The sequence below is a fragment of the Panthera tigris genome, chromosome C2 (assembly GCF_018350195.1).
Source record: "Panthera tigris isolate Pti1 chromosome C2, P.tigris_Pti1_mat1.1, whole genome shotgun sequence".
Taxonomy (NCBI): domain Eukaryota; kingdom Metazoa; phylum Chordata; class Mammalia; order Carnivora; family Felidae; genus Panthera; species Panthera tigris.
In genome coordinates, this window is record NC_056668.1 from 105,489,769 (window position 1) to 105,505,915 (window position 16,147).

Below are 16,147 nucleotides of genomic sequence, written 5' to 3' on the forward strand. Positions count from 1 at the left end.
AGAGACAGAGCATGAGTGGGGGAAGTGCAGAGAGAGAGGGAGACACAGAATCCGAGCTGTTAGCACAGAGCCTGACGAGGGGCTTGGACGCATGGATGTGAGATCATGACCTGAGCGAAAGTCAGACACTTAACCGACTGAGCCACCCAGGCACCCTTCAAATGCACCATTTTTTACTAAGTCATCAGTGTTCCAAAGATGCCAACAAATCTTAATTACAATTAAAATGTAAACAAAATCTCTAATTTGCTCATTTTTTTTTTCTGCTATGGCTATTTGCCTCTGCTTATTTCTTAGTTATGACATACGGTCTTTGTAATGTTTATAAATTAGTTAATGTTTATGAAGATAGCAAATCATACTATGCCTGCATTACCACTTCTGTTCTGTGGGTAGACGGCCTGTCACCTTTATTAAGAGGAGCATGTCTGCCAGTGTTGGCTAAATTTAGCAAAGTAATAAATTGTGCTTGTGTTTACTTTCTGATTTCTAGGTAAAACTGTTGTCTTTTCAACATGACTTAGATGACTAAAATACCTTGATACTAAGGTTAAGAGAATAAATTTTAATACTGGCACAATTAGCCAGTTGATCAAAAGCATCTAAAGTCCGTCTCAGCATGGGCAAAGAGCATCTGATGGAATGCCTCTTGTGAAAAAAGCTCCTTGGGATGTTGTGTATCCACCCCTGACCACACCAACCTCTCTGGCACAATCTCATTTCACAGATAGGAAAGCTGACATGCACAGTGATTACTTAACTTGTGAAAATTATATTAAGCAAATATTAAGCAATATTAATTAAGCAAAACCAGGATTAGAATTCGGGACAGCTCTCTCTGGTCCCGCCAGGGTTCATTTCAACAGCTCTTATATTTCTGAAACTCAGCCTCCACAAGATCTATGACATATGGCAAGTAAGACGGAAGGATGTTGCATTAAGCAAAGTTAAAGAGGATTACTTCAGAATTTCTTAAAATCTAGAATATGTTGATGTATGTTGACATGCTTTAAAAGAAGTACACAAGATTTTCAAATGTATTTGGTGAACAATTTTTTTTTTTTAACAGAACACTTATTAGTGGAGCAACACAGAAAGTAGTTTAGGAACTTAAATCTAACTCCTTTATTTTCAACTTATTTTCACTTCATTAAAACACAGTTGTAAGAAGCCCAAGACACACAGTTTATATATTATGAAGAACCTCTGAATTGATTTTACTTAATCTACCAAATAATGTAAGCTGTGAGGCAATTATTAATTTGTAGTTAGTGGTAGGTCAGGTCCTCTGAGCTCATCACCCAAATGTGAGATTTTGATCACTTACGAATATTGGTCATTGCATATACATTTGTACACAAACAAAAATAAACTATATGTGTTTAAAGTAGTTATAAAATTAAGCAAATTAATAGCATGTTTTTCAATAGATCTTAGCGAACTTTTAAAAACATCTACATTCCTAGAGTTAATTATGTTTTATTCCCATTTCAAGATGAAGGCATTTGAAATCTGCATCTCTGGGAAATATGTTTAAATTTTAATTCTTCCTTTGCCAACACGAATATTTGATTTCAATTGCTTTAAAACAAACTCTAAAAATCAATAACAAAAAGGACAAAGTAGTTTTGAGACTGTGATAAAAATAGGTACTAAAATGCTACTGGTTATACAGGATCTGTTGTGAATAGGTCAGCTCAAGGTCCCAGGTAAACATCTTGTTTGTGTCCTGAAGCCTTGTTTTCTGTATGCCTTATACTCTCAGTAGGGTCCTCCTACTCGGGTCTAAACATGGGGCCACTGCACCCTATCGATCTTCTTTAAATCTCCAGAATAATAAATTTCAAGGCAACACAGCAGAAGCCGACTAAAGCCCTTTAATTACATCACTGCTGAAAGGAAATCATTGATCAATGGCATTATGGGAAAATAAACTGCCCCCCAAACCAGATCAAAGTCAATAAAATAGCTGACTAGCTGCCCCATTTGGGACTTCTGCTAGATTAGTGCTCATGGACAAGCAAAAGAGATCATTCTAATGCATGCTGCTTACTGTCTTTTTGAAGCTCTCCCTGGCAGGTGTCATGCTCTGAGCATGGTTTTTGATTACTCTAATTAAATATAATATTATCAACAGATCTTCATATTGATCCTTAAAATCCCCCCTTCTAAATGAAAAATTAAAAGCCTAGAGAGAGGGCCTCATAGGGTACCAGGTTATTTTAATGATTTTACTCCTTTATCAATTTTCTTCATGTTGTATTATTCTAATACTTATCAATATCAAGGTGCCAATTAGCTTAGAAATTTTAGGTGATATGCAAAATGAATAATTACATAACTTGCTCTTCCTGAGATTAGACAAATTTGGTTTACATGAAGTTAACATTCCCTGGCTAAACTCTAAATAAATAATTTTTCCACTAAGTGTTGCTGACTGTGCTGGTCACTATTCTTTATTGATGGTGTTGTTTAAATGCATTGCCCAATACATATAGTGCAATATGGTAAAGAATTCTTTTCTGTCCGGTAATTAGCTCAGAAAACTGTAAAAACATTTTAAGAAAATAATTTTACAATAGCTTATGAACATCTGCTTATAGTTTTCAAATAGGCAAGATTACTTAAATGTTTAAAGTCCTATTAATTCTACACATAAACACTTCAAGATGTTTTCTTCCACTTGAGAATAATAATCTGTAAGTAAATTTGAAAGCCTCAAATCTCTTTTCAAAAAGGAGAAAATTTATAAATTTATACAATATTTAAATATTTATAAACTTATTGACACTTTCTTACTGCATAATAATAAAATGTAATGTTATCTTTAAAGTAAATTTGAGAGTTCTGAGAATAACTTAAATTTAAGAACATACAAAGGGAAACCTAAAATATCAGACACAATGACTCATTTATGGGTATTACTTTAGCAACCTGACCCAGGAAAAGCTAATAGCCGTGCCTTCTTCCCATTCTACATTTCTTCTTATTCATTCCCTATTCCCTCAGGTGGTTCTCATTGCTAATGCCCAAATGGCATCAACCTGTTGTTTAGCACATCTATGAAAAGGCTAGCCTGCTGGCTAATTTACCAAGGGATTAAAGCCCTGAAACCACTTCAATCTGCCACTTTGTTTCCATGTAAAAGCCTTACCCATGACACCAGTTCCCTCATGTTAAAAATGAAAATCTCTTTAAGGGAAAGAAAAATTCAACATAAGAACTGTTTAAGAGAGAAACTGTAGGCCCAAAACAATATCCTGCACCCGTGAACAGTGCCATGAAACTGCATTCTGCTGGTCAAGTCCTGCATTATATATTAAAAGAAATTTCAGGTATTAAGTGTTTACCATTTCATAAAGTTAACAACACAGGCACCAATGGTAGTAGGGGGAGTACTGGGAGCCATGAGGATTAATGTAAAACTGTGTATAGATATACTTCATCACTGCAGCAAAATATTTAGTTAAAATTCGTTATTTGCGTGTATTCTGTTGAAGGCAAAACATTATGGTAACTGTATTAATTCACACTGGAAAATGGAGGTTCCAGAAAACAAACATGCAACATCCGAGTTTTTGATTTAATAATAATAAAGACCTAAAGATTCGTTATTCTCATAAATATTGATAGGCATACATATCAATTAATTTTTCTACATGAAATATATCTGCTAGTTCTATTTTTTTAAATCAGAATAAGCTTTAAGTTGATACATTTTATGTAAAACACATTTACAGTTTTTCCTATTCAGTTAAAATTTATTTATAGTCCAGCAATAGTCACAGCAATAGCTTCCTTTAATGACTTTTTTAGTTCATGAAAACCATTACAACAGCACAAAATCTGTGCTAAGTGGCCATTAAAACATTGGGGAAAAAAACCCTGATGTTTTTCAGGGGTATTCATTACCCAATTTGAATGAAAGCAAATTGAACCGAAAAAAAAAAAAAAACCCAAAAACTGTAGGCAACGTAAATTTATGTCTTATTGAAGAATAAATAAGATGAAAGCACATATTCATTATATCCCTGCTACAGTTCAGTAAATCTGGTTTACCAGTAACTTCAGGACTATCATAATTGCAGTAGAACTGTATATTAAAGAGGATAAGTTTCCATTTTAAAGTAATCAATTTTTCTGTAAATTCTTTTCCCAGCCCAACTGAAAACAAATTTTAGTAAATTGACTAGACAAGACATTATTTCACTGATGTTTATTTATCATAACCCTGAGAAGTAAGGCAGAAGAAAAGCACAATGACAAAACAGTTGACCCAATAAAAGCAATTTAAATTATGAAGTAGTTTATAGCTTATAGTAGTGACCTGGAATAGATCATTCAAAGGGGAAGACAAATATTATTGTTTCTCTCTTCACTTCTTTACTATTGTGACTCATGTCCCCTGTACCTATTGGTGCCAACAGCGCAGATTTGTTGGAATGAAAAACAATGCCAGCAATGAATGTGTCAGTGCCAAAGGCTTAAGAGAAAATGAATGTGCTCTAAGTTAGGATCTGTATGATATTCAAATTCAAAGTACTTCACATAAGGACAGGACACTCAAGGTCCCATTTCAATCACAATTTTATTATAGTGACAAATATGAAATTCTGACTGCCAATAAAAATACTGAATTTGATGTACTTCTGTGCAAAATTCATGGCCTTGAAAGATATTCTGCAAGCTGTCACCCCCAAGGACCATAATGGATTTGTCTTTAAAGAATAATGTTTAGAGTATGAATTACCAAATATATTTTATGTAAGTTTTCACATTTCAAATTAAGAATTGTAAATTATTTTTCTTAGTTGACATTTTATTGACAAAATTAACATTAAGTGGAATTTTGAGATGTCCCTTAACCAAGAGTTATAATAATGAAATGTATTTTATGCATTTCTTTTCTATCAGAACTAATGGGAATTTCTTTCTTATAGTTTGTATTGTAGAATGGTATATTGAATTTTATAAATCATAAAAAAATTCATGTTAAATTGCTCATATAAGGTAAACACATATGTTAATAATCAATACTATAAAAAGGAAAATATTCAACTTTAGCCTTTAAGTGATAAAGAAAACAGTTTAGTGATTTTCATTTGTTTCAAATAAGTCAAGCAAAAATATTAACTAGAAAAATAGGGTGGTTTTTCCAAATTTATATCTCCATTGGGGTATATTTCCTAAAAACTAAACTCTTGAGGCATAAAACAACTGCTAAATTTTACTTATGATTAAAATAAAATTTGAGGTAAACAGATATATTACTGCTCACACCCTTCATAGAAGTACTCACTTTTTTTTATTACTTAAATAAAAAGGAAAGAATAAGCTATACAATGAAGAATAATTTCTACCATCCCCCATAATTCACTAAGACCAGACTGCTTCTGTGTCTCTAAAAAAAGGAAGGAAGACATTGGACACAAAGCTTCAACAAACTATTATTACACGCTTTTCCAGTCCATTAAAAGAAAGTAATTTAATCAGTTTATAGTTTCTCAGGAAAATCTCATTCAGAGAAATTTTATTGCCAGCTATCTAAATAGTAAATACCTATTATCCTCTCAAAATGAGTTTTTGCTTGCCAAGGGCAAACCCATTGCTGTTATTGTAGAGCTCTGTCAGAGAAACAAGAAGTTAAAAAGGTTATAAAGATACCATTAACGTCATGGGACTGTCTTGTCAAGACTCAAAAATACTTAGTAATTGAGGGTTTTATTCAAAGTGTATTAGCACCCACATAAACAGCACAGTTAATATGATGCTTTAGGCTTTATTTTGTTACAGCCCAGCAAAATCACCTACAAACGGCTGAATACTGTAAACGTATCTGCTGAAGAGCACAACTCATTTTATCATCTGGTTCTAGCGTGAGTCTTTGAAGAAAATGTCAATAACACACACACAGCTTAAAGGCAAATCTAGATCCAACCAATGAGAACAACAGAAAAAAGCATAAATGATAACTAATTGGTCCTAACAGCATGTGCCTTTAATAGAAGTATGAGGGTAAGCAAAGGGCAAATGCTCTTTATTTAATTTATATATCCTAATTTAAAAAGAAACTGCTACAATATAGTTTATATTAATGTTCATTAATATACAAAACTATGAATAATTACACTGAAACAACAGACAATAAAAATAATTCTACTTCTATTGTATTACTTGTTAATACACTGATGACTTCTAGAAATAAAATGATCCTTTACAATTTACTGATTCTAAAGCTATTACATCACACGGAAAATTTTCTACTAATTTTTTTACACTTAGGATATGCATAATACAACCCTTGAACTTATTCATCTGTCAGTTCTAATAATTATTTAAATAAACATTTAAAGAAAATCCTTAAAGATTTACCTGCCTTAAATTTTCTGGATACTGATTACACTATGCCTATACTTCCTTCTCTTCAGATCATTGTCAGTATAAACATAGATATACAAAGTTTATAAAAAGTAGCCTGATGAGGTATTGATGTTTCAGTGAACATCAATATTTGCTTTTAATAAATCAAATATAAGTAGAGTAAAAGAGTGAGAAAAAAGGTCTCAGTAAGATTATTTTCTGACCAGGGAAGAAACTGGATGGTCAAACTTTAAGGGTAGCATATTTCAAAAGAATGATGGCAACACAGAAACAATTAAACTGTAGCTACAGTTACTCAAGGTAGATTCCACTAACCCAAATAAGACTGCTGGGGAATGAAGTCCTTTCAGCTTTCAGAGACCAACCCTTTATCACTTGCTCCTTTCACTTTTTCTAGACTACTCCCACTATTCCATTTCCTCTATACCTTCTATAAATCCTATTACACTTAGTACAGTCAGGGAGTGTGAACTGTTCATTTCTACATACTTGGTGCCTGTCATGTACGCATATAGTAAGGGTTCAAAATCCATTCATTAAATTGGCAATTAGGCCATGATCTTATTTGAACTACAAATCAAGGTGATTTGTTTCTGTGAACTGGCTAAAGACCTTACCTCGTAGTTTTCAGTGGATCTCCATGCCTCTATTTATTACAGACATTCATTAAGTATAAACATCTTACGTATCAAGTATATTACTTCACTTGAAGGAAATCTAAAGTGATACAGAAATGATGCTTCTGGAATCTGTATACTTAGTTAAGTTTATTAAATGCCTTATTTGCTAACAGGAGAAACAGTTTAAAAAGTTGCTATATAAATGATCAATCCTTAAAAGTTTAGGAAGTAAAAGAGAATACTCAAGACATGCAATTTCTTAATCACTTCTTTTAGTTCTCGTGGAATCTATTTTTTGCCCAGATTTTTCTCTTTCCTATTCCAAACCATAGGTAAATAAATAAATAAACAAAGAAAGAAATGGTAAGGGGACTTGTTTTATGGTTGCAGCCTGGAAAAACAGATTTCATTGTCAGTAGGATTAAGGGATAGAAACAGGCAAAACATCCTCTATTTGATATTATTCCCTTTCTCTGATAATCCAAACAGAGAGTAATCATGAAACATCTTTGCCAATCACCTTTACAAAGGTAAATTCTAGTATTTTCTGGTAAATCTGATAAAAATATCTCTTCAAGGTTCCATCATTTAGAATGAGATTAGTAAACTAATTGTGGATACCCGTTATCAATATTTTGTTACTTGTTATTCCATTTTTGAAGGAAGACCAGGAGACTATCTAATTTTTTAAATTCCAAAAATAGTACTCGCTTAGTGGGGGAAAATAATCAAACAACACAGAAGAATATGAAGTAAACTCTGAACGTTTCCACCCTTATTCGCATTTCACAGTATTCAAAGTGGCTCCACAACTTTGCAGGAGGTGAGGTAGCACTCACAATGGGTAAGAACAGGCTCTAGAGCTAGATTATTGCTGGGATTTTCTGCGGTGATGAAAATGTTCTATATTTGTGCTGCCCAAAGAACATACACAATGGTTAACTCTAACAAAGAAATAACTGTTCAACATACAGAGAAAAGGACCCAGACAGACCAAAATTATCCTCTTAAGCACAGCAGTAAAAGGCTTTCCTTGTTAGTTAGTGAGGAAAAGCAGCAGTTGGTATCAGAACCCATTATATGCAAAGTTGTAGAATACTGTATACAGGTATGCAGAATACATTATAATTATTTTTTATTCTGCAAGGTGAGTTCAGTCATCCCCCAGAGTTTTTTGTCATCTTCATCTTAATGAACCTGTTCATAGTGTAGTTTGCTTTGGTTAACAGAATTAGTAGATGCTATCTAACTATTAGTGTCAAGTTTCCCTAGATGGGCAAGATAGGAAGGCAGCAACCTTTTCAGCATTCTGACTTAATAAAGCTTATTTCTCTCTAGGTGTGCTTTATGTTATAAATGATCCTTACTTTACATTTATAATTCAACACATTTGCCTCCACTGACCTGTGAAAAATATCTAAAATTAGATACATTTGAAATGTCAAAGCTTCATTTGACTCTGATTTGACCCACAAAATACTTCCTCCTAAGTCAAAGTAAGTATATAAGTATTATTTTACTTCACTTCTCCAGGGCTTTGGATTAGGTCTGGTCTCATGTCAGTTCCATTCCCTGACACCTACTACCTTTCCTTTCCCTGAGTAATCCAACTTTTAAGTTTGTATCAACAGGAAAATCCCAGAGATCCCAGTCAGCTCCTGCAAGGGAATACTTACTTCCAACCAGCAACTAAATAACTAGCTTAGATAGATAGATAGATAGATAGATAGATAGATAGATAGACAGACAGATAGATAGAAGACAGACAGATAGGAGCCAAGCACTTTAAGAGATAGGCTCTTAATTCTAACTCTTCATGTTTTTACTTTTAGTACAAGTCCGAGTGTGTGAAGCCTAAGAAATCTTTTCTTTGTCCCAGGAATTTGTAGTTGTTTTCAACATGGATATCTTCAGTTCCTTATAGGAAGAGTTTTCCCCTGCTACAAGGTCTGAGGTGAGAAAAGACCCAATGCCAGAAGGCGATAAGAACTGTTCGTGTCATTTTATATACCAATTATGACTCATTATAATGTCAAACTACCAATAAGATAGGTGGAACAGAGATAAAAGGAATAACTGCTTATGGAGTACAAAGGGAAAACAAAACTACTATGGAAGATATAGCTCCTCTTGGGGGGAGAGAAGGGGAAATAAATAACAAACAGTTCTATACTCTGTGATATATTATAAAATCATGATATTACTAATTCACTATTTTGTGCCTTATATAATGACAACCCTTGACATTTAACTTTCATGTTGCCAAACAGAGAAGGAGGTATGCAACTATAATTTGCACCTTAAAGATGGATCTATTACACAAAAAATATATAACAGTAACCAATTTGGGAGAGCTACTGTAATATATTTAACACTGCACACAAAAGAAGAAGTGGGTCATTTACATTAAGTATTCTTGAAGATTCAGTGGCCTGCATTCATTCCTTACAATAACATCACCATGTGGGTACCAAAACTACAATACACACAAATCCACTCATCAATAAATTTCTCTTGTACACAGGATAAACAATTTAATAAATTAAAATTGGAAAAAGCCATGTTCTTTGATGAATCACTTTCATGAATACTACTCAGGCCTGATTTTTAATCAACCTCTCTACTTCTCAGTGCCCTTATCTGTACTCTGGGGACAATAATATTGTTCCATTTATTTCATAAAATTGTTATGATAAGAGAAATGATATGTAAGGTGGTCAGTACAATGCCCAGTAAATTATAAATACTCAATTAGGTGGCTACTACAAAAAGCAATAATACTTGTTAATACTATCTTTACACCCAGGTTACTTATTTTCAATTTCATTTTTGTTTTGGTTTGTTATTTTGAGATATTTATCATTATCTAAACTGTTACATGTAAACTGCCACAACATGGATACATGCTACTCTTCACTCCAACTTTGTTCACTTCTCCCATTTGGACCAGGCTCAGGCCAGGTCCAAGACCACCAGCTTGGACTAAAGCTGTGCCTGGTAAACCTGGCTGTGGCCAGGCTCCGTTTTACAGGACTCAACTTTTATACTTGTGAATTCACTATTCTTCCAAGGAAGGACTTTTGGTGTAGTGTTCTCCTTTTGGCCCTGAGGCACTTAGTTTGACATAACACACTCCCAACTGTCACCTCATAGAAGCGGCTCAAATAGAGGGAAATCTTTCTGCTTCTAACCAGGGGCCCTAAAATTACCATCCTATGGTCACTCCTTTGAGTTAAGGCACAGGAAGATTGCTACTCAAATCTGTTATTTGAAGAAACTTTGCCGAAGCATATTTATCAGATCTGATTAAGATATCCAGGAGGAAAACAAAGGAACAGTGATTCTCAATGGACACAGTTACTGTCCCTAAGGCATTTTGGAAATTTGTGATGATGTGATGGAAGAGGCATATGGCATTTATATAGGTACAGGTCAAAGGTTCTAGAGTTCCTGCATTGCTCTAGAAAGAATTATCCTATGTTCCCCATGACTTTTGAATGCCCTACCAAACATACATGAAGATGAAAATCTTTTTTATAATTATTTGAGTTTGGAATCTAATTATATGTAACACAAAGTATTTTTTGACATGGCTGAACTCATGCTGAATTTTCCATGATGTGAAGATAAAAAGCCTCTGCACTGCAAAGGAAACAATCAACAAAACTAAAAGGCAACCGACAGAATGGGAAAAGATATTTGCAAATGACACATCGGACAAAGGGCTAGTATCCACAATCTATAAAGAACGCACCAAACTCCACACCCAAAAAACAAATAATCCAGTGAATAAATGGGCAGAAGACACGAATAGACACTTTTCTAAAGAAGACATCCAGATGGCCAACAGGCACAGGAAAAAATGCTCAACGTCACTCCTCATCAGGGAAATACAAATCAAAACCACACTGAGATATCACTCACGCCAGTCAGAGTGGCTAAAATGAACAAATCAGGAGACTATAGATGCTGGAGAGGATGTGGAGAAATGGGAACCCTCTTGCACAGTTGGTTGGAATGCAAACTGGTGCAGCCACTCTGGAAAACAGTGTGGAGGTTCCTCAAAAACTTAAAAATAGATCTACCCTATGACCCAGCAATAGCACTGCTAGGAATTTACCCAAGGGATACAAGAGTGCTGATGCATAGAGGCACTTGTACCCCAATGTTTATAGCAGCACTTTCAACAATAGCCAAATTATGGAAAGAGCCTAAATGTCCATCAATTGACGAATGGATAAAGAAATTGTGGTTTATATATACAATGGAATACTGCTTGGCAATGAGAAAGCATGAAATATGGCCTTTTGTAGCAAAGTGGATGAAACTGGAGAGTGTTATGCTAAGTGAAATAAGTCATACAGAGAAAGACAGATACCATATGTTTTCACTCTTATGTGGATCCTGAGAAACTTAACAGAAGACCATGGGGGAAGGGAAGAGAAAAAAAAAAGTTAGAGAGGGAGGGAGCCAAACCATAAGAGACTCTTAAAAACTGAGAATAAACTGAGGGTTGATGGGGGGTGGAAGGGAGGAGAGGGTGGGTGATGGGTATTGAGGAGGACACCTGTTGGGATGAGCACTGGGTGCTGTATGGAAACCAATTTGACAATAAATTTCATATTAAAAAAAACAACAACAAAGGAAAAAAAAAAAGAAATTTCCATGATGTAACTACTGGGCAGACTGAAAGAATGTTATACTTTTCTTTGTTCAAAGCTTTATTCAACACCACTGTTCACCATTTCAGATTACTTACCAAGGGCATTGTAATATAGGAATGTGAGTTGTTATGATACAATACACTTATATCTATCTGCATTTATAGCTATTTCATTCATGTGTATAAAATACATATATGTACATGAGTACATGTGCAACCTTAAAGATGTCAAATTATTAAATACAAATGTATTTATTATAAGCATCTGTTATAACTGACTCCTTCATAATGTTCTCTATCATAGTTTTGCCTATGTTGTAACAAATAAAAATCCTTTATTACAAATCACTTTCCTTTCATATCTCCCTTAAATTTGTGAGGAAACTATTTTTAAAAATTGTGTATACAGATAAATTATATTCCCTACAAATTTTATTTCAGGAAAGAAAAGGGGGTGCTACAGAATATTTATCATGGAAAGAGACTAGGAGGATACAGGGTTGAGAACCACAAACCTAGAAAGAAGTCACACTAGTCTTCTTTCCCCCATTATGAAGTCAAAAGTCACTGAGCACATTAAGTCTTTGTTCATTATAGGGAATAATTAAAATCATAGGCTTATGAAAAAAATAAAAATAAAAGCATGAGTTTATGGCTGTGTAGTACAGGTAAAGTTACTTTATTTCTGTGGACCATCGTTTCTTCATTTATAAAATAGGGATAATAATATCCACTCATAGGGTTTTTACCAAAATTAAATGAATTATTATGTGTATAATATCTGCAAGAGTGCTTGGCATATAATTATCAATATGTATTGGATATTATTTTTATTTGTTGTTAATATATGAGGCCTAGAATGTTCTCTCTGCTTTCTTACTAAAAAAACCCCACCAATCATATTAATGAGAATACTGATCGTCAGAATGTGATCATCAGAATGTGAGAAATGCAGCGAAAATTTCTTTTCCTAGAGAGGCAAGAACTTTAGGAAAACATACAATTGATGAAAGAGTGATATACATTTCTGATCAGTAGGGAAATCTGCATGGGACAGTGAAATGTCTAAGAAGTTTTAAGGGAACGGGGTGGGGAACAACATCATCCTTTAATGCCATGTTTCATTTATTCTTCTTGATGTTCTTCCTTGATCTAGTTAGAGCTAATCATTGTTTTTATAATCCATTGTCCTTACCCATCATTTGTACAAGAACTGGGTTATATAATAGTTTGTATCTGTTCCTCCAGCTTGGCCATAAACTTCGACAGTAGATTATATTAAAGACTATTTTTGTCTCCCATAATGCCTGGAAAATTGTCAAACTATATATATGTACATTTATGATTCAGTCCAAGTTATGTTGCCATTTTAAATCAATGAGACTTTTTTTTTTTAATTTTTTTTTTTAACGTTTATTTATTTTTGAGACAGAGAGCATGAACAGGGGAGGGGCAGAGAGAGAGGGAGACACAAAATCCGAAGAAGGCTCCAGGCTCTGGGCCATCAGCCCAGAGCCCGAAACGGGGCTCAAACTCACGGACCGCGAGATCGTGACCTGAGTTGAAGTCGGACGCTTAACCGACTGAGCCACCCAGGCGCCCCAAGTCAATGAGACTTTTAACTGGTCCTTTATTTTTCTACAAATGTCAAAATTCACTACACTTAAAAAAAATTTTTTTTTGATGTTTATTTATTTTTGAGAGAGAGAGAGAGAGACACAGTACAAGAAGGGGAGGGGCAGAGAGGGAGACAGGGAATCTGAAACTGGCTCCAGGCTCTGGGCTGTCAGCACAGAGCCCTACGTGGGACCTGAACCCACGAATTGGAAGATCGTGATCTGAGTCGAAGTCAGATGCTCAACCGACTGAGCCACCCAGACGCCTGACATTACACTGTTTAAAGTGATTTCATCATGTCTAGAACTAATTTCTTAAAAATAAAATAATTTATCTCCAGTTTTAATGAAAACCAGAGAGAAAATGAATCTACACAAGAAAAAATCACATTATATTAATGTTCATGAAAAACAACTATTTGAGTAAGTAAAGGAAGCTTCAATAGCAGTCAGCTAATGTCTGACAAAGATCAAAAAATATGATTATTAGGTAAATCTTCCCAATCTAGTTATTTATTTCACTGATTACTTCTTCATACTTATTTGGCATTAACTTTAAGCACATTAAATGACTGTCTTAGTCTGACAAAGTGATAGATAACATATCTGTGCATTCTTTTCATCATCATGGCTACTTTTAGAGTGTGTGTGTGTGCATGTATATATATTAATGTCTCTGAAACATTAGACATGTCTTATATAGATATGTCTTAATTACCTCTAGTGAGGACATACAGCCATCTAATTCTAAGAATCCTCATTTCACAAAACATACTATGCCTCAAATCAATATTTTTTTAAGTTTATTTATTTATTTTGAGAAGTAAATTTTACATTTATTTTATTTATTTTGAGAATACGAGGAGGGGAGGGGCAGAGAGAGACAGAATCCCAAGCAGGCTCTGTTCTGTCAGCACAGAGCCCAACGTGGGCTTGAATTCACAAACCGTGAGATCACGACCTTAGCTGAGATCAAGATTCAGATGCTTATCCGACTGAACCACCCACGCTCCCCAGGTTTTCAACCTACATTTTTAAGATACAAAGGGGAAAAAACCCAAATCCTCATCTTTATCCTTGGTTACATGCTTAAAGTTTTTCTTGACATTTTGTCTGGATTTAGAATACATGTAATACCAATAGTTGTAAGTATTTTCTACAATGAAAACAGATTAGCTTTTTTCCCTCCTTATTTCACAGTTTAAATAAAGACATTAAGGCATCCTGTCCAGTGACAAACTATGGAATTTTAAATGCAAACACTGTGGATCACCAGTGAATTTGGTATGGATGATTTATTCTTATACATTCTGGTTGGTTTAAGTGTGTTTTTGATAAGCAAAGGAGTTACTTTAAAAGACTGATGCCACGGGGCGCCTGGGTGACTCAGTTGGTTAAGCATCTGATTCTTGGTTTCGGCTCAAGTCATGATCTCACAGTTCCTGGGTTTGAGTCCCACATCAGGCTGACAGTGCAGAGCCTGCTTGGAATTCCCTGTCTCCTTCTCTCTGCCTCTCTCCTGCTGGCACTCTTTCTCTCTCTCAAAATAAAGAAAGAAAGATTAAAAAAAAAAAAAAGACCGCTACCACTATTGTTTTATCACAGACTGTTTTCTATTTCTTACCAAACAAACTTCAGTATGCTGGTCCTTTTTAAAATTCCCAAATTGCTTGATCTGTATTCTAGGTCAAAAGTTAAAGTGATCCAGAATCCAACCCCACAGAAAAGACCCAAATATCAGTGGGAATCCTCTTTGAGTAGAAAGTTTTAAAATTGAATATGATTAAATGGCTTTTAATTGCCTGTAGTACTCAGAGAATGAGAGGTTTATCAGAGATAATCCTAATATTTTTATTTGAGACATGTAAGATGTAGATATTTCCCTAATTACTCAGAGGTCATATTTGTGTAATAATTCAGTTGATATACTCTAAACTGTCCTTAACAGATAATCTTAGGAGTTATAGAAATAATATACAAGGAAATTTTGCTTAATTCTAAAAATCTGTAACATATGATATATATAACTTAACAATGAATGTTCACTTTATGTACTTTAAAAGAAATACTCAATTGGGGTAAGATATAGAAGTTTAAAAAGCAAAGAGCCAAAATTTTCTTTTTCAAAGACCTCTGTGATTCACTAATTTAGACTCAGTATAATCTAGGATATAAAATTTCTATATTTCTTTTTTCTGATACTATTTTTAGAGAGAGCACTATAATTTACGATTTTATCTTATCCCAAAGCTACAAATATGACAATAAATTCTTGCAGTCTACCTTGCAGCCAGGACTAATATCATTTCTGCATACTTTCTCAATGTTGGTGTAAAATTAAACCAAACATTATTTTTCTTAATGAAAAACTCGCCAACAAATGTATTTCATATGTGAGTTGGATTATATTATATTTTGTTATAGAAACCAAGAAGTAATACGTACTTCATGTGTTTTTTTCTCCCCCCACAAATGAAATGTTTCCTAGTTTACTGTTGTCTGTTCAAAATATTCATTTCATTTCATGTACTGCCCTGGGCAATGAAGTCATTATTTTCTATGACTTCACTATGATAGGTAATGAAATAATCTCTCTCTCTCTCTCTTTTTTTTTTCTCCTTTGGTCTAGTAAACATGACTGAAACTATGGTCTTTGGACAACTACACTGAAATAATTGATTAGGAAATTTAAGAATGAGTAATTTACAAAATAAGTAGCTCCAAATTTTTACATCATAAACATATAGATATTGTAAATACTCCACCAAAGAAAGAACACTTTCATGGTAGGATGGGGGGCACTAAGTGGGAAGAGGAAATATTCCTTCATCTCTTTTGTAAGTCTGCATTCTTATAGGTAAAGAAAG